We start from the raw sequence: 24,433 nt of genomic DNA, 5'->3' as shown, positions 1-24,433 counted from the left end.
AGGAAGACAATTGGTTGTATAACAGTCATAGCAGTATTATTACTTTTCATTTTACATGTTTTTATGCCGACCCCTTGCATACCAACGTGATTTTTTGCATTGTATTTCCCTCCATACAAAATATGTAATGCTCTCAATCACTCTTTGTGTGTGACTTTTGTTTTTCTCATATTTATATCCACCAAACTTTCCTGCCTTGTTCCATTATCGAATATTTCTCAATTCTATTGCGAAAGCTAAGTTTCATTGAAATCACAAAACAGAAAATTGTTGTTAATTCACAAAAGAGCATCATGCTGTCAGAAGTGGGATTCGAACCCAGGCCTCCAGGGGAGACTGCGACCTGAACGCAGCGCCTTAGACCGCTCGGCCATCCTGACTGTGGCATGGTGTCACTGGAGGCTAATTTTAATCCATTCTCAGCAATCGATCCACGTGGTTCATGTGAAATAAACATTCCAATTATTTATCTAAGCAAGAACACTTCCTCATCACAAGTGATTCAAGCGAAACAATACCCACCATTTTTGGACAACCTAGTTGTCATTTAGACGGATGCATGATCCTAGAAGGAGGGAATTCCAATATTTACTCAGAAACATCCGTGAAGAATATTCATAACCAAGATGCATTTGATCAAGGAAATCCAGTGATTCTTACTCATGTTTAATTGAGGGTATTGCTGAATCGTATCGCCAAATTGAATCGAAATTATACTGCTGGTGTCATGCATGGTATGAAGCGTACATTTGGACTTCGTGCAGCGCTGGTCTATGCCCTTTGTGAGACAATGGTTGACGGAAAAAGATATCACAGAACTGAATCACGTAACATCATCAAGTTATTCATATCCACACCAGGGGGGCCGCACAATCTGACCTGCCCTACAACAGGAAGACAATTGGTTGTATAACAGTCATAGCAGTATTATTAATTTTCATTTTACATGTTTTTATGCCGACCCCTTGCATACCAACGTGATTTTTTGCATTGTGTTTCCCTCCATACAAAATACGTAATGCTCTCAATCACTCTTTGTGTGTGACTTTTGTTTTTCTCATATTTATATCCACCAAACTTTCCTGCCTTGTTCCATTATCGAATATTTCTCAATTCTATTGCGATAGCTAGGTTTCATTGTAATCACAAAACAGAAAATTGTTGTTAATTCACAAAAGAGCATCATGCTGTCAGAAGTGGGATTCGAACCCACGCGTCCAGGGGAGACTGAGACCTGAAGGCAGCGCCTTAGACCGCTCGGCCATCCTGACTGTGGCATGGTGTCACTAGAGGCAAATTTTAATCCATTCTCAGCAATCGATCACCGTGGTTCATGTGAAATAAACATTCCAATTATTTATCTAAGCAAGAACACTTCCTCATCACAAGTGATTCAAGCGAAACAATACCCACCATTTTTGGACAACCAAGTTGTCATTTAGACGGATGCATGATCCTAGAAGGAGGGAATTCCAATATTTACTCAGAAACATCCGTGAAGAATATTCATAACCAAGATGCATTTGATCAAGGAAATCCAGTGATTCTTACTCATGTTTAATTGAGGGTATTGCTGAATCTTATCGCCAAATTTAATCGAAATTATACTGCTGGTGTCATGCATGGTATGAAGCGTACATTTGGACTTCGTGCAGCGCTGGTCTATGCCCTGTGTGAGACAATGGTTCACGGAAAAATATATCACAGAACTGATTCACGTAACATCATCAAGTTACTTCATATCCACACCAGGGGGGCCGCACTATCCGACCTGCCCTACAATAGGAAGACAATTGGTTGTATAACAGTCATAGCAGTATTATTAATTTTCATTTTACATGTTTTTATGCCGACCCCTTGCATACCAACGTGATTTTTTGCATTGTGTTTCCCTCCATACAAAATATGTAATGCTCTCAATCACTCTTTGTGTGTGACTTTTGTTTTTCTCATATTTATATCCACCAAACTTTCCTGCCTTGTTCCATTATCGAATATTTCTCAATTCTATTGCGATAGCTAAGTTTCATTGAAATCACAAAACAGAAAATTGTTGTTAATTCACAAAAGAGCATCATGCTGTCAGAAGTGGGATTCGAACCCACGCCTCCAGGGGAGACTGCGACCTGAACGCAGCGCCTTAGACCGCACGGCCATCCTGACTGTGGCATGGTGTCACTAGAGGCAAATTTTAATCCATTCTCAGCAATCGATCCACGTGGTTCATGTGAAATAAACATTCCAATTATTTATCTAAGCAAGAACACTTCCTCATCACAAGTGATTCAAGCGAAACAATACCCACCATTTTTGGACAACATAGTTGTCATTTAGACGGATGCATGATCCTAGAAGGAGGGAATTCCAATATTTACTCAGAAACATCCGTGAAGAATATTCATAACCAAGATGCATTTGATCAAGGAAATCCAGTGATTCTTACTCATGTTTAATTGAGGGTATTGCTGAATCTTATCGCCAAATTTAATCGAAATTATACTGCTGGTGTCATGCATGGTATGAAGCGTACATTTGGACTTCGTGCAGCGCTGGTCTATGCCCTGTGTGAGACAATGGTTCACGGAAAAATATATCACAGAACTGATTCACGTAACATCATCAAGTTACTTCATATCCACACCAGGGGGGCCGCACTATCCGACCTGCCCTACAATAGGAAGACAATTGGTTGTATAACAGTCATAGCAGTATTATTAATTTTCATTTTACATGTTTTTATGCCGACCCCTTGCATACCAACGTGATTTTTTGCATTGTGTTTCCCTCCATACAAAATATGTAATGCTCTCAATCACTCTTTGTGTGTGACTTTTGATTTTCTCATATTTATATTCACCAAACTTTCCTGCCTTGTTCCATTATCGAATATTTCTCAATTCTATTGCGATAGCTAAGCTTCATTGAAATCACAAAACAGAAAATTGTTGTTAATTCACAAAAGAGCATCATGCTGTCAGAAGTGGGATTCGAACCCACGCCTCCAGGGGAGACTGCGACCTGAACGCAGCGCCTTAGACCGCTCGGCCATCCTGACTGTGGCATGGTGTCACTAGAGGCTAATTTTAATCCATTCTCAGCAATCGATCCACGTGGTTCATGTGAAATAAACATTCCAATTATTTATCTAAGCAAGAACACTTCCTCATCACAAGTGATTCAAGCGAAACAATACCCACCATTTTTGGACAACCTAGTTGTCATTTAGACGGATGCATGATCCTAGAAGGAGGGAATTCCAATATTTACTCAGAAACATCCGTGAAGAATATTCATAACCAAGATGCATTTGGTCAAGGAAATCCAGTGATTCTTACTCATGTTTAATTGAGGATATTGCTGAATCTTATCGCCAAATTGAATGGAAATTATACTGCTGGTTTCATGCATGGTATGAAGCGTACATTTGGACGTCGTGCAGCGCTGGTCTATGCCCTTTGTGAGACAATGGTTCACGGAAAAATATATCACAGAACTGATTCACGTAATATCATCAAGTTACTTCATATCCACACCAGGGGGGCCGCACTATCCGACTTGCCCTACAACAGGAAGACAATTGGCTGTATAACAGTCATAGCAGTATTATTAATTTTCATTTTACATGTTTTTATGCCGACCCCTTGCATACCAACGTGATTTTTTGCATTGTGTTTCCCTCCATACAAAATATGTAATGCTCTCAATCACTCTTTGTGTGTGACTTTTGATTTTCTCATATTTATATTCACCAAACTTTCCTGCCTTGTTCCATTATCGAATATTTCTCAATTCTATTGCGATAGCTAAGCTTCATTGAAATCACAAAACAGAAAATTGTTGTTAATTCACAAAAGAGCATCATGCTGTCAGAAGTGGGATTCGAACCCACGCCTCCAGGGGAGACTGCGACCTGAACGCAGCGCCTTAGACCGCTCGGCCATCCTGACTGTGGCATGGTGTCACTAGAGGCAAATTTTAATCCATTCTCAGCAATCGATCCACGTGGTTCATGTGAAATAAACATTCCAATTATTTATCTAAGCAAGAACACTTCCTCATCACAAGTGATTCAAGCGAAACAATACCCACCATTTTTGGACAACATAGTTGTCATTTAGACGGATGCATGATCCTAGAAGGAGGGAATTCCAATATTTACTCAGAAACATCCGTGAAGAATATTCATAACCAAGATGCATTTGATCAAGGAAATCCAGTGATTCTTACTCATGTTTAATTGAGGGTATTGCTGAATCTTATCGCCAAATTTAATCGAAATTATACTGCTGGTGTCATGCATGGTATGAAGCGTACATTTGGACTTCGTGCAGCGCTGGTCTATGCCCTGTGTGAGACAATGGTTCACGGAAAAATATATCACAGAACTGATTCACGTAACATCATCAAGTTACTTCATATCCACACCAGGGGGGCCGCACTATCCGACCTGCCCTACAATAGGAAGACAATTGGTTGTATAACAGTCATAGCAGTATTATTAATTTTCATTTTACATGTTTTTATGCCGACCCCTTGCATACCAACGTGATTTTTTGCATTGTGTTTCCCTCCATACAAAATATGTAATGCTCTCAATCACTCTTTGTGTGTGACTTTTGATTTTCTCATATTTATATTCACCAAACTTTCCTGCCTTGTTCCATTATCGAATATTTCTCAATTCTATTGCGATAGCTAAGCTTCATTGAAATCACAAAACAGAAAATTGTTGTTAATTCACAAAAGAGCATCATGCTGTCAGAAGTGGGATTCGAACCCACGCCTCCAGGGGAGACTGCGACCTGAACGCAGCGCCTTAGACCGCTCGGCCATCCTGACTGTGGCATGGTGTCACTAGAGGCTAATTTTAATCCATTCTCAGCAATCGATCCACGTGGTTCATGTGAAATAAACATTCCAATTATTTATCTAAGCAAGAACACTTCCTCATCACAAGTGATTCAAGCGAAACAATACCCACCATTTTTGGACAACCTAGTTGTCATTTAGACGGATGCATGATCCTAGAAGGAGGGAATTCCAATATTTACTCAGAAACATCCGTGAAGAATATTCATAACCAAGATGCATTTGATCAAGGAAATCCAGTGATTCTTACTCATGTTTAATTGAGGGTATTGCTGAATCGTATCGCCAAATTGAATAGAAATTATACTGCTGGTGTCATGCATGATATGAAGCGTACATTTGGACTTCGTGCAGCGCTGGTCTATGCCCTTTGTGAGACAATGGTTGACGGAAAAAGATATCACAGAACTGATTCACGTAACATCATCAAGTTATTCATATCCACACCAGGGGGGCCGCACTATCTGACCTGCCCTACAACAGGAAGACAATTTGTTGTATAACAGTCATAGCAGTATTATTAATTTTCATTTTACATGTTTTTATGCCGACCCCTTGCATACCAACGTGATTTTTTGCATTGTGTTTCCCTCCATGCAAAATATGTAATGCTCTCAATCACTCTTTGTGTGTGACTTTTGTTTTTCTCATATTTATAATCACCAAACTTTCCTGCCTTGTTCCATTATCGAATATTTCTCAATTCTATTGCGATAGCTAAGCTTCATTGAAATCACAAAACAGAAAATTGTTGTTAATTCACAAAAGAGCATCATGCTGTCAGAAGTGGGATTCGAACCCACGCCTCCAGGGGAGACTGCGACCTGAACGCAGCGCCTTAGACCGCTCGGCCATCCTGACTGTTGCATGGTGTCACTAGAGGCTAATTTTAATCCATTCTCAGCAATCGATCCACGTGGTTCATGTGAAATAAACATTCCAATTATTTTTCTAAGCAAGAACACTTCCTCATCACAAGTGATTCAAGCGAAACAATACCCACCATTTTTGGACAACCTAGTTGTCATTTAGACGGATGCATGATCCTAGAAGGAGGGAATTCCAATATTTACTCAGAAACATCCGGAAAGAATATTCATAACCAAGATGCATTTGGTCAAGGAAATCCAGTGATTCTTACTCATGTTTAATTGAGGATATTGCTGAATCTTATCGCCAAATTGAATGGAAATTATACTGCTGGTTTCATGCATGGTATGAAGCGTACATTTGGACGTCGTGCAGCGCTGGTCTATGCCCTTTGTGAGACAATGGTTCACGGAAAAAGATATCACAGAACTGATTCACGTAATATCATCAAGTTACTTCATATCCACACCAGGGGGGCCGCACTATCCGACTTGCCCTACAACAGGAAGACAATTGGCTGTATAACAGTCATAGCAGTATTATTAATTTTCATTTTACATGTTTTTATGCCGACCCCTTGCATACCAACGTGATTTTTTGCATTGTGTTTCCCTCCATACAAAATATGTAATGCTCTCAATCACTCTTTGTGTGTGACTTTTGTTTTTCTCATATTTATATTCACCAAACTTTCCTGCCTTGTTCCATTATCGAATATTTCTCAATTCTATTGCGATAGCTAAGCTTCATAGAAATCACAAAACAGAAAATTGTTGTTAATTCACAAAAGAGCATCATGCTGTCAGAAGTGGGATTCGAACCCACGCCGCCAGGGGAGACTGCGACCTGAACGCAGCGCCTTAGACCGCTCGGCCATCCTGACTGTGTCATGGTGTCACTAGAGGCTAGTTTTAATCCATTCTCAGCAATCGATCCACGTGGTTCATGTGAAATAAACATTCCAATTATTTATCTAAGCAAGAACACTTCCTCATCACAAGTGATTCAAGCGAAACAATATCCACCATTTTTGGACAACCTAGTTGTCATTTAGACGGATGCATGATCCCAGAAGGAGGGAATTCCAATATTTACTCAGAAACATCCGTGAAGAATATTCATAACCAAGATGCATTTGATCAAGGAAATCCAGTGATTCTTACTCATGTTTAATTGAGGGTATTGCTGAATCTTATCGCCAAATTTAATCGAAATTATACTGCTGGTGTCATGCATGGTATGAAGCGTACATTTGGACTTCGTGCAGCGCTGGTCTATGCCCTGTGTGAGACAATGGTTCACGGAAAAATATATCACAGAACTGATTCACGTAACATCATCAAGTTACTTCATATCCACACCAGGGGGGCCGCACTATCCGACCTGCCCTACAACAGGAAGACAATTGGTTGTATAACAGTCATAGCAGTATTATTAATTTTCATTTTACGTGTTTTTATGCCGACCCCTTGCATACCAACGTGATTTTTTGCATTGTGTTTCCCTCCATACAAAATATGTAATGCTCTCAATCACTGTTTGTGTGTGACTTTTGTTTTTCTCATATTTATATCCACAAAACTTTCCTGCCTTGTTCCATTATCGAATATTTCTCAATTCTATTGCGATAGCTAAGCTTCATAGAAATCACAAAACAGAAAATTGTTGTTTATTCACAAAAGAGCATCATGCTGTCAGAAGTGGGATTCGAACCCACGCCGCCAGGGGAGACTGCGACCTGAACGCAGCGCCTTAGACCGCTCGGCCATCCTGACTGTGTCATGGTGTCACTAGAGGCTAGTTTTAATCCATTCTCAGCAATCGATCCACGTGGTTCATGTGAAATAAACATTCCAATTATTTATCTAAGCAAGAACACTTCCTCATCACAAGTGATTCAAGCGAAACAATATCCACCATTTTTGGACAACCTAGTTGTCATTTAGACGGATGCATGATCCCAGAAGGAGGGAATTCCAATATTTACTCAGAAACATCCGTGAAGAATATTCATAACCAAGATGCATTTGATCAAGGAAATCCAGTGATTCTTACTCATGTTTAATTGAGGGTATTGCTGAATCTTATCGCCAAATTTAATCGAAATTATACTGCTGGTGTCATGCATGGTATGAAGCGTACATTTGGACTTCGTGCAGCGCTGGTCTATGCCCTGTGTGAGACAATGGTTCACGGAAAAATATATCACAGAACTGATTCACGTAACATCATCAAGTTACTTCATATCCACACCAGGGGGGCCGCACTATCCGACCTGCCCTACAACAGGAAGACAATTGGTTGTATAACAGTCATAGCAGTATTATTAATTTTCATTTTACGTGTTTTTATGCCGACCCCTTGCATACCAACGTGATTTTTTGCATTGTGTTTCCCTCCATACAAAATATGTAATGCTCTCAATCACTGTTTGTGTGTGACTTTTGTTTTTCTCATATTTATATCCACAAAACTTTCCTGCCTTGTTCCATTATCGAATATTTCTCAATTCTATTGCGATAGCTAAGTTTCATTGAAATCACAAAACAGAAAATTGTTGTTAATTCACAAAAGAGCATCATGCTGTCAGAAGTGGGATTCGAACCCACGCCTCCAGGGGAGACTGCGACCTGAACGCAGCGCCTTAGACCGCTCGGCCATCCTGACTGTGGCATGGTGTCACTAGAGGCAAATTTTAATCCATTCTCAGCAATCGATCCACGTGGTTCATGTGAAATAAACATTCCAATTATTTATCTAAGCAAGAACACTTCCTCATCACAAGTGATTCAAGCGAAACAATACCCACCATTTTTGGACAACCTAGTTGTCATTTAGACGGATGCATGATCCTAGAAGGAGGGAATTCCAATATTTACTCAGAAACATCCGTGAAGAATATTCATAACCAAGATGCATTTGATCAAGGAAATCCAGTGATTCTTACTCATGTTTAATTGAGGGTATTGCTGAATCGTATCGCCAAATTGAATAGAAATTATACTGCTGGTGTCATGCATGGTATGAAGCGTACTTTTGTACTTCGTGCAGCGCTGGTCTATGCCCTGTGTGAGACAATGGTTCACGGAAAAATATATCACAGAACTGATTCACGTAACATCATCAAGTTACTTCATATACACACCAGGGGGGCCGCACTATCCGACCTGCCCTACAACAGGAAGACAATTGGTTATATAACAGTCATAGCAGTATTATTAATTTTCATTTTACATGTTTTTATGCCGACCCCTTGCATACCAACGTGATTTTTTGCATTGTGTTTCCCTCCATACAAAATATGTAATGCTCTCAGTCAATCTTTGTGTGCGACTTTTGTTTTTCTCATATTTATATCCACCAAACGTTCCAGCCTTGTTCCATTATCGAATATTTCTCAATTCTATTGCGATAGCTAAGTTTCATTGAAATCACAAAACAGAAAATTGTTGTTAATTCACAAAAGAGCATCATGCTGTCAGAAGTGGGATTCGAACCCACGCCTCCAGGGGAGACTGCGACCTGAACGCAGCGCCTTAGACCGCTCGGCCATCCTGACTGTGACATGGTGTCACTAGAGGCTAATTTTAATCCATTCTCAGCAATCGATCCACGTGGTTCATGTGAAATAAACATTCCAATTATTTATCTAAGCAAGAACACTTCCTCATCACAAGTGATTCAAGCGAAACAATACCCACCATTTTTGGACAACCTAGTTGTCATTTAGACGGATGCATGATCCTAGAAGGAGGGAATTCCAATATTTACTCAGAAACATCCGTGAAGAATATTCATAACCAAGATGCATTTGATCAAGGAAATCCAGTGATTCTTACTCATGTTTAATTGAGGGTATTGCTGAATCTTATCGCCAAATTGAATCGGAATTATACTGCTGGTGTCATGCATGGTATGAAGCGTACATTTGGACTTCGTGCAGCGCTGGTCTATGCCCTGTGTGAGACAATGGTTCACGGAAAAATATATCACAGAACTGATTCACGTAACATCATCAAGTTACTTCATATCCACACCAGGGGGGCCGCACTATCCGACCTGCCCTACAACAGGAAGACAATTGGTTGTATAACAGTCATAGCAGTATTATTAATTTTCATTTTACATGTTTTTATGCCGACCCCTTGCATACCAACGTGATTTTTTGCATTGTGTTTCCCACCATACAAAATATGTAATGCTCTCAGTCACTCTTTGTGTGCGACTTTTGTTTTTCTCATATTTATATCCACCAAACTTTCCTGCCTTGTTCCATTATCGAATATTTCTCAATTCTATTGCGATAGCTAAGCTTCATTGAAATCACAAAACAGAAAATTGTTGTTAATTCACAAAAGAGCATCATGCTGTCAGAAGTGGGATTCGAACCCACGCCTCCAGGGGAGACTGCGACCTGAACGCAGCGCCTTAGACCGCTCGGCCATCCTGACTGTGGCATGGTGTCACTAGAGGCAAATTTTAATCCATTCTCAGCAATCGATCCACGTGGTTCATGTGAAATAAACATTCCAATTATTTATCTAAGCAAGAACACTTCCTCATCACAAGTGATTCAAGCGAAACAATACCCACCATTTTTGGACAACATAGTTGTCATTTAGACGGATGCATGATCCTAGAAGGAGGGAATTCCAATATTTACTCAGAAACATCCGTGAAGAATATTCATAACCAAGATGCATTTGATCAAGGAAATCCAGTGATTCTTACTCATGTTTAATTGAGGGTATTGCTGAATCTTATCGCCAAATTTAATCGAAATTATACTGCTGGTGTCATGCATGGTATGAAGCGTACATTTGGACTTCGTGCAGCGCTGGTCTATGCCCTGTGTGAGACAATGGTTCACGGAAAAATATATCACAGAACTGATTCACGTAACATCATCAAGTTACTTCATATCCACACCAGGGGGGCCGCACTATCCGACCTGCCCTACAATAGGAAGACAATTGGTTGTATAACAGTCATAGCAGTATTATTAATTTTCATTTTACATGTTTTTATGCCGACCCCTTGCATACCAACGTGATTTTTTGCATTGTGTTTCCCTCCATACAAAATATGTAATGCTCTCAATCACTCTTTGTGTGTGACTTTTGATTTTCTCATATTTATATTCACCAAACTTTCCTGCCTTGTTCCATTATCGAATATTTCTCAATTCTATTGCGATAGCTAAGCTTCATTGAAATCACAAAACAGAAAATTGTTGTTAATTCACAAAAGAGCATCATGCTGTCAGAAGTGGGATTCGAACCCACGCCTCCAGGGGAGACTGCGACCTGAACGCAGCGCCTTAGACCGCTCGGCCATCCTGACTGTGGCATGGTGTCACTAGAGGCTAATTTTAATCCATTCTCAGCAATCGATCCACGTGGTTCATGTGAAATAAACATTCCAATTATTTATCTAAGCAAGAACACTTCCTCATCACAAGTGATTCAAGCGAAACAATACCCACCATTTTTGGACAACCTAGTTGTCATTTAGACGGATGCATGATCCTAGAAGGAGGGAATTCCAATATTTACTCAGAAACATCCGTGAAGAATATTCATAACCAAGATGCATTTGATCAAGGAAATCCAGTGATTCTTACTCATGTTTAATTGAGGGTATTGCTGAATCGTATCGCCAAATTGAATAGAAATTATACTGCTGGTGTCATGCATGATATGAAGCGTACATTTGGACTTCGTGCAGCGCTGGTCTATGCCCTTTGTGAGACAATGGTTGACGGAAAAAGATATCACAGAACTGATTCACGTAACATCATCAAGTTATTCATATCCACACCAGGGGGGCCGCACTATCTGACCTGCCCTACAACAGGAAGACAATTTGTTGTATAACAGTCATAGCAGTATTATTAATTTTCATTTTACATGTTTTTATGCCGACCCCTTGCATACCAACGTGATTTTTTGCATTGTGTTTCCCTCCATGCAAAATATGTAATGCTCTCAATCACTCTTTGTGTGTGACTTTTGTTTTTCTCATATTTATAATCACCAAACTTTCCTGCCTTGTTCCATTATCGAATATTTCTCAATTCTATTGCGATAGCTAAGCTTCATTGAAATCACAAAACAGAAAATTGTTGTTAATTCACAAAAGAGCATCATGCTGTCAGAAGTGGGATTCGAACCCACGCCTCCAGGGGAGACTGCGACCTGAACGCAGCGCCTTAGACCGCTCGGCCATCCTGACTGTTGCATGGTGTCACTAGAGGCTAATTTTAATCCATTCTCAGCAATCGATCCACGTGGTTCATGTGAAATAAACATTCCAATTATTTTTCTAAGCAAGAACACTTCCTCATCACAAGTGATTCAAGCGAAACAATACCCACCATTTTTGGACAACCTAGTTGTCATTTAGACGGATGCATGATCCTAGAAGGAGGGAATTCCAATATTTACTCAGAAACATCCGGAAAGAATATTCATAACCAAGATGCATTTGGTCAAGGAAATCCAGTGATTCTTACTCATGTTTAATTGAGGATATTGCTGAATCTTATCGCCAAATTGAATGGAAATTATACTGCTGGTTTCATGCATGGTATGAAGCGTACATTTGGACGTCGTGCAGCGCTGGTCTATGCCCTTTGTGAGACAATGGTTCACGGAAAAATATATCACAGAACTGATTCACGTAACATCATCAAGTTACTTCATATCCACACCAGGGGGGCCGCACTATCCGACCTGCCCTACAATAGGAAGACAATTGGTTGTATAACAGTCATAGCAGTATTATTAATTTTCATTTTACATGTTTTTATGCCGACCCCTTGCATACCAACGTGATTTTTTGCATTGTGTTTCCCTCCATACAAAATATGTAATGCTCTCAATCACTCTTTGTGTGTGACTTTTGATTTTCTCATATTTATATTCACCAAACTTTCCTGCCTTGTTCCATTATCGAATATTTCTCAATTCTATTGCGATAGCTAAGCTTCATTGAAATCACAAAACAGAAAATTGTTGTTAATTCACAAAAGAGCATCATGCTGTCAGAAGTGGGATTCGAACCCACGCCTCCAGGGGAGACTGCGACCTGAACGCAGCGCCTTAGACCGCTCGGCCATCCTGACTGTGGCATGGTGTCACTAGAGGCTAATTTTAATCCATTCTCAGCAATCGATCCACGTGGTTCATGTGAAATAAACATTCCAATTATTTATCTAAGCAAGAACACTTCCTCATCACAAGTGATTCAAGCGAAACAATACCCACCATTTTTGGACAACCTAGTTGTCATTTAGACGGATGCATGATCCTAGAAGGAGGGAATTCCAATATTTACTCAGAAACATCCGTGAAGAATATTCATAACCAAGATGCATTTGATCAAGGAAATCCAGTGATTCTTACTCATGTTTAATTGAGGGTATTGCTGAATCGTATCGCCAAATTGAATAGAAATTATACTGCTGGTGTCATGCATGATATGAAGCGTACATTTGGACTTCGTGCAGCGCTGGTCTATGCCCTTTGTGAGACAATGGTTGACGGAAAAAGATATCACAGAACTGATTCACGTAACATCATCAAGTTATTCATATCCACACCAGGGGGGCCGCACTATCTGACCTGCCCTACAACAGGAAGACAATTTGTTGTATAACAGTCATAGCAGTATTATTAATTTTCATTTTACATGTTTTTATGCCGACCCCTTGCATACCAACGTGATTTTTTGCATTGTGTTTCCCTCCATACAAAATATGTAATGCTCTCAATCACTCTTTGTGTGTGACTTTTGATTTTCTCATATTTATATTCACCAAACTTTCCTGCCTTGTTCCATTATCGAATATTTCTCAATTCTATTGCGATAGCTAAGCTTCATTGAAATCACAAAACAGAAAATTGTTGTTAATTCACAAAAGAGCATCATGCTGTCAGAAGTGGGATTCGAACCCACGCCTCCAGGGGAGACTGCGACCTGAACGCAGCGCCTTAGACCGCTCGGCCATCCTGACTGTGGCATGGTGTCACTAGAGGCTAATTTTAATCCATTCTCAGCAATCGATCCACGTGGTTCATGTGAAATAAACATTCCAATTATTTATCTAAGCAAGAACACTTCCTCATCACAAGTGATTCAAGCGAAACAATACCCACCATTTTTGGACAACCTAGTTGTCATTTAGACGGATGCATGATCCTAGAAGGAGGGAATTCCAATATTTACTCAGAAACATCCGTGAAGAATATTCATAACCAAGATGCATTTGATCAAGGAAATCCAGTGATTCTTACTCATGTTTAATTGAGGGTATTGCTGAATCGTATCGCCAAATTGAATAGAAATTATACTGCTGGTGTCATGCATGATATGAAGCGTACATTTGGACTTCGTGCAGCGCTGGTCTATGCCCTTTGTGAGACAATGGTTGACGGAAAAAGATATCACAGAACTGATTCACGTAACATCATCAAGTTATTCATATCCACACCAGGGGGGCCGCACTATCTGACCTGCCCTACAACAGGAAGACAATTTGTTGTATAACAGTCATAGCAGTATTATTAATTTTCATTTTACATGTTTTTATGCCGACCCCTTGCATACCAACGTGATTTTTTGCATTGTGTTTCCCTCCATGCAAAATATGTAATGCTCTCAATCACTCTTTGTGTGTGACTTTTGTTTTTCTCATATTTATAATCACCAAACTTTCCTGCCTTGTTCCATTATCGAATATTTCTCAATTCTATTGCGATAGCTAAGCTTCATTGAAATCACAAAACAGAAAATTGTTGTTAATTCACAAAAGAGCATCATGCTGTCAGAAGTGGGATTCGAACCCACGCCTCCAGGGGAGACTGCGACCTGAACGCAGCGCCTTAGACCGCTCGGCCATCCTGACTGTTGCATGGTGTCACTAGAGGCTAATTTTAATCCATTCTCAGCAATCGATCCACGTGGTTCATGTGAAATAAACATTCCAATTATTTTTCTAAGCAAGAACACTTCCTCATCACAAGTGATTCAAGCGAAACAATACCCACCATTTTTGGACAACCTAGTTGTCATTTAGACGGATGCATGATCCTAGAAGGAGGGAATTACAATATTTACTCAGAAACATCCGGAAAGAATATTCATAACCAAGATGCATTTGGTCAAGGAAATCCAGTGATTCTTACTCATGTTTAATTGAGGATATTGCTGAATCTTATCGCCAAATTGAATGGAAATTATACTGCTGGTTTCATGCATGGTATGAAGCGTACATTTGGACGTCGTGCAGCGCTGGTCTATGCCCTTTGTGAGACAATGGTTCACGGAAAAAGATATCACAGAACTGATTCACGTAATATCATCAAGTTACTTCATATCCACACCAGGGGGGCCGCACTATCCGACTTGCCCTACAACAGGAAGACAATTGGCTGTATAACAGTCATAGCAGTATTATTAATTTTCATTTTACATGTTTTTATGCCGACCCCTTGCATACCAACGTGATTTTTTGCATTGTGTTTCCCTCCATACAAAATATGTAATGCTCTCAATCACTCTTTGTGTGTGACTTTTGTTTTTCTCATATTTATATTCACCAAACTTTCCTGCCTTGTTCCATTATCGAATATTTCTCAATTCTATTGCGATAGCTAAGCTTCATAGAAATCACAAAACAGAAAATTGTTGTTAATTCACAAAAGAGCATCATGCTGTCAGAAGTGGGATTCGAACCCACGCCGCCAGGGGAGACTGCGACCTGAACGCAGCGCCTTAGACCGCTCGGCCATCCTGACTGTGTCATGGTGTCACTAGAGGCTAGTTTTAATCCATTCTCAGCAATCGATCCACGTGGTTCATGTGAAATAAACATTCCAATTATTTATCTAAGCAAGAACACTTCCTCATCACAAGTGATTCAAGCGAAACAATATCCACCATTTTTGGACAACCTAGTTGTCATTTAGACGGATGCATGATCCCAGAAGGAGGGAATTCCAATATTTACTCAGAAACATCCGTGAAGAATATTCATAACCAAGATGCATTTGATCAAGGAAATCCAGTGATTCTTACTCATGTTTAATTGAGGGTATTGCTGAATCTTATCGCCAAATTTAATCGAAATTATACTGCTGGTGTCATGCATGGTATGAAGCGTACATTTGGACTTCGTGCAGCGCTGGTCTATGCCCTGTGTGAGACAATGGTTCACGGAAAAATATATCACAGAACTGATTCACGTAACATCATCAAGTTACTTCATATCCACACCAGGGGGGCCGCACTATCCGACCTGCCCTACAACAGGAAGACAATTGGTTGTATAACAGTCATAGCAGTATTATTAATTTTCATTTTACGTGTTTTTATGCCGACCCCTTGCATACCAACGTGATTTTTTGCATTGTGTTTCCCTCCATACAAAATATGTAATGCTCTCAATCACTGTTTGTGTGTGACTTTTGTTTTTCTCATATTTATATCCACAAAACTTTCCTGCCTTGTTCCATTATCGAATATTTCTCAATTCTATTGCGATAGCTAAGCTTCATAGAAATCACAAAACAGAAAATTGTTGTTTATTCACAAAAGAGCATCATGCTGTCAGAAGTGGGATTCGAACCCACGCCGCCAGGGGAGACTGCGACCTGAACGCAGCGCCTTAGACCGCTCGGCCATCCTGACTGTGTCATGGTGTCACTAGAGGCTAGTTTTAATCCATTCTCAGCAATCGATCCACGTGGTTCATGTGAAATAAACATTCCAATTATTTATCTAAGCAAGAACACTTCCTCATCACAAGTGATTCAAGCGAAACAATATCCACCATTTTTGGACAACCTAGTTGTCATTTAGACGGATGCATGATCCCAGAAGGAGGGAATTCCAATATTTACTCAGAAACATCCGTGAAGAATATTCATAACCAAGATGCATTTGATCAAGGAAATCCAGTGATTCTTACTCATGTTTAATTGAGGGTATTGCTGAATCTTATCGCCAAATTTAATCGAAATTATACTGCTGGTGTCATGCATGGTATGAAGCGTACATTTGGACTTCGTGCAGCGCTGGTCTATGCCCTGTGTGAGACAATGGTTCACGGAAAAATATATCACAGAACTGATTCACGTAACATCATCAAGTTACTTCATATCCACACCAGGGGGGCCGCACTATCCGACCTGCCCTACAACAGGAAGACAATTGGTTGTATAACAGTCATAGCAGTATTATTAATTTTCATTTTACGTGTTTTTATGCCGACCCCTTGCATACCAACGTGATTTTTTGCATTGTGTTTCCCTCCATACAAAATATGTAATGCTCTCAATCACTGTTTGTGTGTGACTTTTGTTTTTCTCATATTTATATCCACAAAACTTTCCTGCCTTGTTCCATTATCGAATATTTCTCAATTCTATTGCGATAGCTAAGTTTCATTGAAATCACAAAACAGAAAATTGTTGTTAATTCACAAAAGAGCATCATGCTGTCAGAAGTGGGATTCGAACCCACGCCTCCAGGGGAGACTGCGACCTGAACGCAGCGCCTTAGACCGCTCGGCCATCCTGACTGTGGCATGGTGTCACTAGAGGCAAATTTTAATCCATTCTCAGCAATCGATCCACGTGGTTCATGTGAAATAAACATTCCAATTATTTATCTAAGCAAGAACACTTCCTCATCACAAGTGATTCAAGCGAAACAATACCCACCATTTTTGGACAACCTAGTTGTCATTTAGACGGATGCATGATCCTAGAAGGAGGGAATTCCAATATTTACTCAGAAACATCCGTGAAGAATATTCATAACCAAGATGCATTTGATCAAGGAAATCCAGTGATTCTTACTCATGTTTAATTGAGGGTATTGCTGAATCGTATCGCCAAATTGAATAGAAATTATACTGCTGGTGTCATGCATGGTATGAAGCGTACTTTTGTACTTCGTGCAGCGCTGGTCTATGCCCTGTGTGAGACAATGGTTCACGGAAAAATATATCACAGAACTGATTCACGTAACATCATCAAGTTACTTCATATACACACCAGGGGGGCCGCACTATCCGACCTGCCCTACAACAGGAAGACAATTGGTTATATAACAGTCATAGCAGTATTATTAATTTTCATTTTACATGTTTTTATGCCGACCCCTTGCATACCAACGTGATTTTTTGCATTGTGTTTCCCTCCATACAAAATATGTAATGCTCTCAGTCAATCTTTGTGTGCGACTTTTGTTTTTCTCATATTTATATCCACCAAACGTTCCAGCCTTGTTCCATTATCGAATATTTCTCAATTCTATTGCGATAGCTAAGTTTCATTGAAATCACAAAACAGAAAATTGTTGTTAATTCACAAAAGAGCATCATGCTGTCAGAAGTGGGATTCGAACCCACGCCTCCAGGGGAGACTGCGACCTGAACGCAGCGCCTTAGACCGCTCGGCCATCCTGACTGTGACATGGTGTCACTAGAGGCTAATTTTAATCCATTCTCAGCAATCGATCCACGTGGTTCATGTGAAATAAACATTCCAATTATTTATCTAAGCAAGAACACTTCCTCATCACAAGTGATTCAAGCGAAACAATACCCACCATTTTTGGACAACCTAGTTGTCATTTAGACGGATGCATGATCCTAGAAGGAGGGAATTCCAATATTTACTCAGAAACATCCGTGAAGAATATTCATAACCAAGATGCATTTGATCAAGGAAATCCAGTGATTCTTACTCATGTTTAATTGAGGGTATTGCTGAATCTTATCGCCAAATTGAATCGGAATTATACTGCTGGTGTCATGCATGGTATGAAGCGTACATTTGGACTTCGTGCAGCGCTGGTCTATGCCCTGTGTGAGACAATGGTTCACGGAAAAATATATCACAGAACTGATTCACGTAACATCATCAAGTTACTTCATATCCACACCAGGGGGGCCGCACTATCCGACCTGCCCTACAACAGGAAGACAATTGGTTGTATAACAGTCATAGCAGTATTATTAATTTTCATTTTACATGTTTTTATGCCGACCCCTTGCATACCAACGTGATTTTTTGCATTGTGTTTCCCACCATACAAAATATGTAATGCTCTCAGTCACTCTTTGTGTGCGACTTTTGTTTTTCTCATATTTATATCCACCAAACTTTCCTGCCTTGTTCCATTATCGAATATTTCTCAAGTCTATTGCGATAGCTAAGTTTCATTGAAACCACAAAACAGAAAATTGTTGTTAATTCACAAAAGAGCATCATGCTGTCAGAAGTGGGATTCGAACCCACGCCTCCAGGGGAGACTGCGACCTGAACGCAGCGCCTTAGACCGCTCGGCCATCCTGACTGTGGCATGGTGTCACTAGAGGCTAATTTTAATCCATTCTCAGCAATCGATCCACGTGGTTCATGTGAAATAAACATTCCAATTATTTATCTAAGCAAGAACACTTCTAGATTTGAAGCTTTCGTGACTGCAATGATTCATATTCTCAGGTTTTTTCGGTAAAGTCACGTAGGTAAAACATTAAAAGTAATGAAAGTAAAATAAAACAAAAAGAAACGTCGTGAATTTTATTTTTATTTTTGTTTTATTTTACTTTCATTACTTTTAATGTTTTACCTACGTGACTTTACCGAAAAAACCTGAGAACAAGAACACTTCCTCATCACAAGTGATTCAAGCGAAACAATACCCACCATGTTTGGACAACCTAGTTGTCATTTAGACGGATGCATGATCCTAGATGGAGGGAATTCCAATATTTACGCAGAAACATCCGTGAAGAATATTCATAACCAAGATGCATTTGATCAAGGAAATCCAGTGATTCTTACTCATGTTTAATTGAGGGTATTGCTGAATCTTATCGCCAAATTTAATCGAAATTATACTGCTGGTGTCATGCATGGTATGAAGCGTACATTTGGACTTCGTTAAGCGCTGGTCTATGCCCTTTTTGAGACAATGGTTCACGGAAAAATATATCACAGAACTGATTCACGTAACATCATCAAGTTATTCATATCCACACCAGGGGGGCCGCACTATCTGACCTGCCCGACAACAGGAAGACAATTGGTTGTATAACAGTCATAGCAGTATTATTACTTTTCATTTTACATGTTTTTATGCCGACCCCTTGCATACCAACGTGATTTTTTGCATTGTGTTTCCCTCCATACAAAATATGTAATGCTCTCAATCACTCTTTGTGTGTGACTTTTGTTTTTATCATATTTATATTCACCAAACTTTCCTGCCTTGTTCTATTATCGAATATTTCTCAATTCAATTACGATAGCTAAGCTTCATTGAAATCACAAAACAGAAAATTGTTGTTAATTCACAAAAGAGCATCATGCTGTCAGAAGTGGGATTCGAACCCACGCCTCCAGTGGAGACTGCGACCTGAACGCAGCGCCTTAGACCGCTCGGCCATCCTGACTGTAGCATGGTGTCACTAGAGGCTAATTTTAATCCATTCTCAGCAATCGATCCACGTGGTTCATGTGAAATAAACATTCCAATTATTTATCTAAGCAAGAACACTTCCTCATCACAAGTGATTCAAGCGAAACAATACCCACCATTTTTGGACAACCTAGTTGTCATTTAGACGGATGCATGATCCTAGAAGGAGGGAATTCCAATATTTACTCAGAAACATCCGTGAAGAATATTCATAACCAAGATGCATTTGATCAAGGAAATCCAGTGATTCTTACTCATGTTTAATTGAGGGTATTGCTGAATCGTATCGCCAAATTGAATAGAAATTATACTGCTGGTGTCATGCATGATATGAAGCGTACATTTCGACTTCGTGCAGCGCTGGTCTATGCCGTTTGTGAGACAATGGTTGACGGAAAAAGATATCACAGAACTGATTCACGTAACATCATCAAGTTATTCATATCCACACCAGGGGGCCGCACTATCTGACCTGCCCTACAACAGGAAGACAATTGGTTGTATAACAGTCATAGCAGTATTATTACTTTTCATTTTACATGTTTTTATGCCGACCCCTTGCATACCAACGTGATTTTTTGCATTGTCTTTCCCTCCATACAAAATATGTAAAGCTCTCAATCACTCTTTGTGTGTGACTTTTGTTTTTCTCATATTTATATCCACCAAAATTTCCTGCCTTGTTCCATTATCGAATATTTCTCAATTCTGTTGCGATAGCTAAGTTTCATTGCAGCTGCTTAAGTTGGCGCAGGACCTAGGGGTCCCCATCAACACAGCTGACGAGATTGATATTTCTTCTTTGAGAGTCGCCACGAGTATTCAAGCGCACGAGGCCCTACAACGGAAACAAGGAGTTGGTTGCAGCTCCGGGTTCGGTGGTCACCGAACCCCAAGTCGTCAGCCCACGAGAGGAGGCGTTCGTCGCGGGACGACCAGGGGACTGGAGGCCGGGGGCTCGGTCGCCTCTGCGATCAGGCCGAAAGTCGGAGCAGCCGAGATCTACTCCGACCCTCGTCACGTGCTATAACTGCGGCCTCCGGGGCCACGTGGCGTCCGGGTGCCGCGCTCCGCGTCAGCGCGCCATGGGGGCTCGGCTGGACGACGACCGAGAGCCCAAGTCATCTCTACAATCCCCGGCAAGTCGCGGCACCTCACACGCTCGGTCTGTATGCTCGACACACATGGGACGCCGCGTCGCGGCGGAGAAGGGCCGGTTAAGGTTCGGGGATTCGGTTCGGCCAGGGGGGTTCGGTCGGGACCAGGGAGATATTGAATGGGCGGAATTGGGGCATAGAATTGTGGCTGCTTCGGCGGGTTCGTCCGTTGTTACGGGATCTATTGATGGGGTCGAGATTAGGGTGTTAGTGGACACGGGGGCATCGGCAACTATTATATCGGACCTCATTTATAATATTCTTCCAGTCCAATGTCGTCCGCTGCTCCCGGTGGATGTGCCATTTTACGCCGCTAACGGGGGATCGTTGGGCATTATCGGTCAGATTAGGGCGTCCATTTGCATTGGAGATATCAAATTGTCGGGACCCGTTTTCGTTTCGTCTTCTTTGGCGGTTCCTTGTCTTTTGGGCACTGATTTTTTGGCTAAAATGCCCATTAAAATTCTTATCGATCAACGATGCATTGAACTGCCATCGGGTCGCCGGATTGCATTTTTAACGAGCCCTACTGACATTCGGACGGCGTGCGCTACAATACAAGCGGTGGCGACACAGACCGTGCATGTGCCCCCGGGTTCACAGATGTTAATTCCCCTGGGTGAGGGAGGCTTCGGAACAAAGTATGCTTTGGGTCCTTCTAACAAGGCTGTCGGGGGTCTTGATTTATCGGTGGCTCACACCTTGGTGCGGGCTGACAGGGATCCGTTTGTAGTGGTTTTGAACGCTGGGTCGCGGCCAGCTGTCATTCAACAGGGCACCGTGCTGGTTTACGCGGCGCGGGTCCCTGTGGATGATGGGTTGGTTGCGCAGGTGGGCTCGAGCCCCACGCAGAACGTTGAGCTAAGGGAGGACCTTGAGTGGATCCATTCGCTATGCGCCGCCTCGGACGATTTGTCGGCGGTGCAGTTGGGTGCGCTGCGCGAGTTGCTCATAGAATTTTCTGATGTGTTCAGTAAACATAAGTATGACATTGGGTGCACGGATTTGTTGCACCACCACATTGAAACGGGCGATGCGGCGCCGGTCAGGCTAAATCCCTTCCGACTGAGTCCTGCGGAGAAGGAACATGTTCAGTCGGCTGTTAACGAAATGCTAGAAGCCGACATTATTTCGCCCTCCTCCAGCCCGTGGGGAGCGCCTATTGTGCTGGTTAAAAAGCAAGACGGGTCCCTGCGATTCTGCGTTGATTTCCGTCGCCTGAATAAGATCTCTGTGGCTGACGCGTATCCGCTTCCCAGGATGGATGAGTCCCTCGATGCATTGTCTGGTGCGCGATATTTTTCGACTCTTGATTTGTTATCGGGGTTTTGGCAGTTGCCACTCGACGAAGAGTCGAAACCTAAGACAGCATTTCGGACTCCAGGGGGGCTGTTCCAGTTTAACCGGTTACCCATGGGACTTCACTCCTCTCCAGCGACGTTTCAGCGACTTATGGAGTTGGTTTTGTCGGGCTTGCAGTGGGATACATGCTTGATTTATATGGACGATGTCATTGTTTTCAGTAAAACATTTGAAGAACACCTCCAGCGATTGAGAGGGGTGTTCTTGCGAATGCGATCGGCTAAGCTAAAATTTAAACCGGCCAAATGTCACCTCCTTCGTAAGTCGGTTAGATACTTGGGTCACATTGTCGATTCTTCGGGGATCTCCACCGATCCCGCGAAGACGGATTGTGTCGGCTCTTGGCCGACACCTACGTCCGTTTCCGACGTGCGTAGTTTCATCGGGTTTGCTTCTTATTACCGGCGGTTCGTTGAGCACTTCGCCACTATTGCAAAACCCTTGCACGCTCTAACGGCGAAGGGAGTGAAGTTCAAATGGGGACCGGAGGAGGAAGCCGCATTTCGCTCCCTCCGGGACGCCTTGGTGGGTGCCCCACCCTTTTGTTATCCCGATTTTACGAGTCCCTTTTTGCTGGACACGGATGCTAGCAACACGGGCATTGGGGGGGTGCTATCCCAAGTCGTCGGGGGTGTCGAAAGAGTTGTCGCCTACGGTAGTAGGGTGTTGTCTCCGGCGGAGCAGCGCTACTGCGTCACCCGTCGCGAGCTGCTTGCCATTGTCTTTTTTGTGCAACAGTTCAGACCATATCTCTATGGTCGTCACTTTACGGTCCGAACGGACCACGCGGCGCTACAGTATTCATTGAGGGTCGCCCAACCCTCGGGCCAGTTGTCGCGGTGGTTGGAAGTCCTCCAGGACTATCAGTTTACGACTACGTACCGTAAGGGGTTGCGACACACAAATGCCGATTGCCTGTCGCGGTTGTTGCCTTGTAATGAATGCGCGTGTTTGTCGGGATCGGCGCGCTGTAAACCGACGCTTGAGGGGGAGATGAAGGCACTGGTTGCGACAGCGGGCGCACCGATCGTGGATGATTCCACTGCCTCTCAGGGTCGGGACTCGCTGCTCTCGTTGTCGCTCAGCGAATGGGGCCGTCTCCAGATGGCGGACAGCTCGCTGCAAGCATTGCGCCGCAAGGTGGGGGGTCCCGAGGGGGACCAGGAGCGCACCGGCTCCTATGTACTTAAGCAGGGCATGTTATTAAGATGGGACAGTTTGTCCCGGCGGAACGCACTCGTGGTGCCTTCCGCTGTAAGGGGGAGGGTTGTTTTGGCGGCCCACGAACGCCTCTTGCATTTGGGAGTTAACAAGACGCTTGCCCTGCTTCAGCGTGACTATTACTGGCCGGGAATGGGAAGTGATGTGGTAAATATTCTGAAGGGTTGCGTTGAGTGCGCCAGACGTAAACCACCGCCCGTGGCAGCTAATCCACCGCTGCAATCTATTCAGGTCTCGCGCACTAACGAGCTCGTTGCACTCGATATTTTGGGGCCCTTTCCAGTCACGCCGAGAGGGAATAAATACTTGTTAGTGGGGGTCGAATACTTTACTCGATGGCCTATGGCGTGGCCTCTCGCTAACCAGTCGGCAGCGGCTGTGACGGACGCCTTCGTCCAGGGCTATGTCCTGGACAAGGGGGCTCCCGAACGCCTGCTCACCGACCAAGGTAAAAAAAA

General features: G+C 42.1%; 22 non-coding genes across 22 annotated transcripts; all 22 read right to left on the bottom strand.

Moving 5' to 3' along the window:
* Window positions 1–297: 297 nt before the first annotated feature.
* On the bottom strand, window positions 298–380 carry TRNAL-CAG (transfer RNA leucine (anticodon CAG)). Its single transcript has one exon. It is a non-coding gene; the product is annotated as a tRNA-Leu (tRNA).
* A 1,700-nt stretch (window positions 381–2,080) lies between these two features.
* On the bottom strand, window positions 2,081–2,163 carry TRNAL-CAG (transfer RNA leucine (anticodon CAG)). The gene has a single exon. It is a non-coding gene; the product is annotated as a tRNA-Leu (tRNA).
* Window positions 2,164–2,972: 809 nt separating this feature from the next.
* Window positions 2,973–3,055, bottom strand: TRNAL-CAG (transfer RNA leucine (anticodon CAG)). The gene has a single exon. It is a non-coding gene; the product is annotated as a tRNA-Leu (tRNA).
* Window positions 3,056–3,864: 809 nt separating this feature from the next.
* Window positions 3,865–3,947, bottom strand: TRNAL-CAG (transfer RNA leucine (anticodon CAG)). Its single transcript has one exon. It is a non-coding gene; the product is annotated as a tRNA-Leu (tRNA).
* Window positions 3,948–4,756: 809 nt separating this feature from the next.
* Window positions 4,757–4,839, bottom strand: TRNAL-CAG (transfer RNA leucine (anticodon CAG)). The gene has a single exon. It is a non-coding gene; the product is annotated as a tRNA-Leu (tRNA).
* Window positions 4,840–5,647: 808 nt separating this feature from the next.
* TRNAL-CAG (transfer RNA leucine (anticodon CAG)) lies at window positions 5,648–5,730 on the bottom strand. Its single transcript has one exon. It is a non-coding gene; the product is annotated as a tRNA-Leu (tRNA).
* An 809-nt stretch (window positions 5,731–6,539) lies between these two features.
* Window positions 6,540–6,622, bottom strand: TRNAL-CAG (transfer RNA leucine (anticodon CAG)). The gene has a single exon. It is a non-coding gene; the product is annotated as a tRNA-Leu (tRNA).
* An 809-nt stretch (window positions 6,623–7,431) lies between these two features.
* Window positions 7,432–7,514, bottom strand: TRNAL-CAG (transfer RNA leucine (anticodon CAG)). The gene has a single exon. It is a non-coding gene; the product is annotated as a tRNA-Leu (tRNA).
* An 809-nt stretch (window positions 7,515–8,323) lies between these two features.
* Window positions 8,324–8,406, bottom strand: TRNAL-CAG (transfer RNA leucine (anticodon CAG)). Its single transcript has one exon. It is a non-coding gene; the product is annotated as a tRNA-Leu (tRNA).
* Window positions 8,407–9,215: 809 nt separating this feature from the next.
* Window positions 9,216–9,298, bottom strand: TRNAL-CAG (transfer RNA leucine (anticodon CAG)). The gene has a single exon. It is a non-coding gene; the product is annotated as a tRNA-Leu (tRNA).
* An 809-nt stretch (window positions 9,299–10,107) lies between these two features.
* On the bottom strand, window positions 10,108–10,190 carry TRNAL-CAG (transfer RNA leucine (anticodon CAG)). The gene has a single exon. It is a non-coding gene; the product is annotated as a tRNA-Leu (tRNA).
* Window positions 10,191–10,999: 809 nt separating this feature from the next.
* On the bottom strand, window positions 11,000–11,082 carry TRNAL-CAG (transfer RNA leucine (anticodon CAG)). The gene has a single exon. It is a non-coding gene; the product is annotated as a tRNA-Leu (tRNA).
* An 808-nt stretch (window positions 11,083–11,890) lies between these two features.
* On the bottom strand, window positions 11,891–11,973 carry TRNAL-CAG (transfer RNA leucine (anticodon CAG)). Its single transcript has one exon. It is a non-coding gene; the product is annotated as a tRNA-Leu (tRNA).
* An 809-nt stretch (window positions 11,974–12,782) lies between these two features.
* Window positions 12,783–12,865, bottom strand: TRNAL-CAG (transfer RNA leucine (anticodon CAG)). Its single transcript has one exon. It is a non-coding gene; the product is annotated as a tRNA-Leu (tRNA).
* Window positions 12,866–13,673: 808 nt separating this feature from the next.
* TRNAL-CAG (transfer RNA leucine (anticodon CAG)) lies at window positions 13,674–13,756 on the bottom strand. Its single transcript has one exon. It is a non-coding gene; the product is annotated as a tRNA-Leu (tRNA).
* Window positions 13,757–14,564: 808 nt separating this feature from the next.
* Window positions 14,565–14,647, bottom strand: TRNAL-CAG (transfer RNA leucine (anticodon CAG)). Its single transcript has one exon. It is a non-coding gene; the product is annotated as a tRNA-Leu (tRNA).
* An 809-nt stretch (window positions 14,648–15,456) lies between these two features.
* On the bottom strand, window positions 15,457–15,539 carry TRNAL-CAG (transfer RNA leucine (anticodon CAG)). The gene has a single exon. It is a non-coding gene; the product is annotated as a tRNA-Leu (tRNA).
* An 809-nt stretch (window positions 15,540–16,348) lies between these two features.
* TRNAL-CAG (transfer RNA leucine (anticodon CAG)) lies at window positions 16,349–16,431 on the bottom strand. The gene has a single exon. It is a non-coding gene; the product is annotated as a tRNA-Leu (tRNA).
* An 809-nt stretch (window positions 16,432–17,240) lies between these two features.
* TRNAL-CAG (transfer RNA leucine (anticodon CAG)) lies at window positions 17,241–17,323 on the bottom strand. Its single transcript has one exon. It is a non-coding gene; the product is annotated as a tRNA-Leu (tRNA).
* An 809-nt stretch (window positions 17,324–18,132) lies between these two features.
* TRNAL-CAG (transfer RNA leucine (anticodon CAG)) lies at window positions 18,133–18,215 on the bottom strand. Its single transcript has one exon. It is a non-coding gene; the product is annotated as a tRNA-Leu (tRNA).
* An 809-nt stretch (window positions 18,216–19,024) lies between these two features.
* On the bottom strand, window positions 19,025–19,107 carry TRNAL-CAG (transfer RNA leucine (anticodon CAG)). Its single transcript has one exon. It is a non-coding gene; the product is annotated as a tRNA-Leu (tRNA).
* Window positions 19,108–20,126: 1,019 nt separating this feature from the next.
* Window positions 20,127–20,209, bottom strand: TRNAL-CAG (transfer RNA leucine (anticodon CAG)). Its single transcript has one exon. It is a non-coding gene; the product is annotated as a tRNA-Leu (tRNA).
* Window positions 20,210–24,433: the final 4,224 nt, after the last annotated feature.

The sequence above is a fragment of the Lampetra fluviatilis genome, chromosome 24, assembly GCF_964198595.1.
Source record: "Lampetra fluviatilis chromosome 24, kcLamFluv1.1, whole genome shotgun sequence".
NCBI lineage: Eukaryota > Metazoa > Chordata > Hyperoartia > Petromyzontiformes > Petromyzontidae > Lampetra > Lampetra fluviatilis.
The sequence above is the reverse complement of the archived record's forward strand: the minus strand, read 5'-3'. Positions and strand labels throughout refer to the sequence as shown.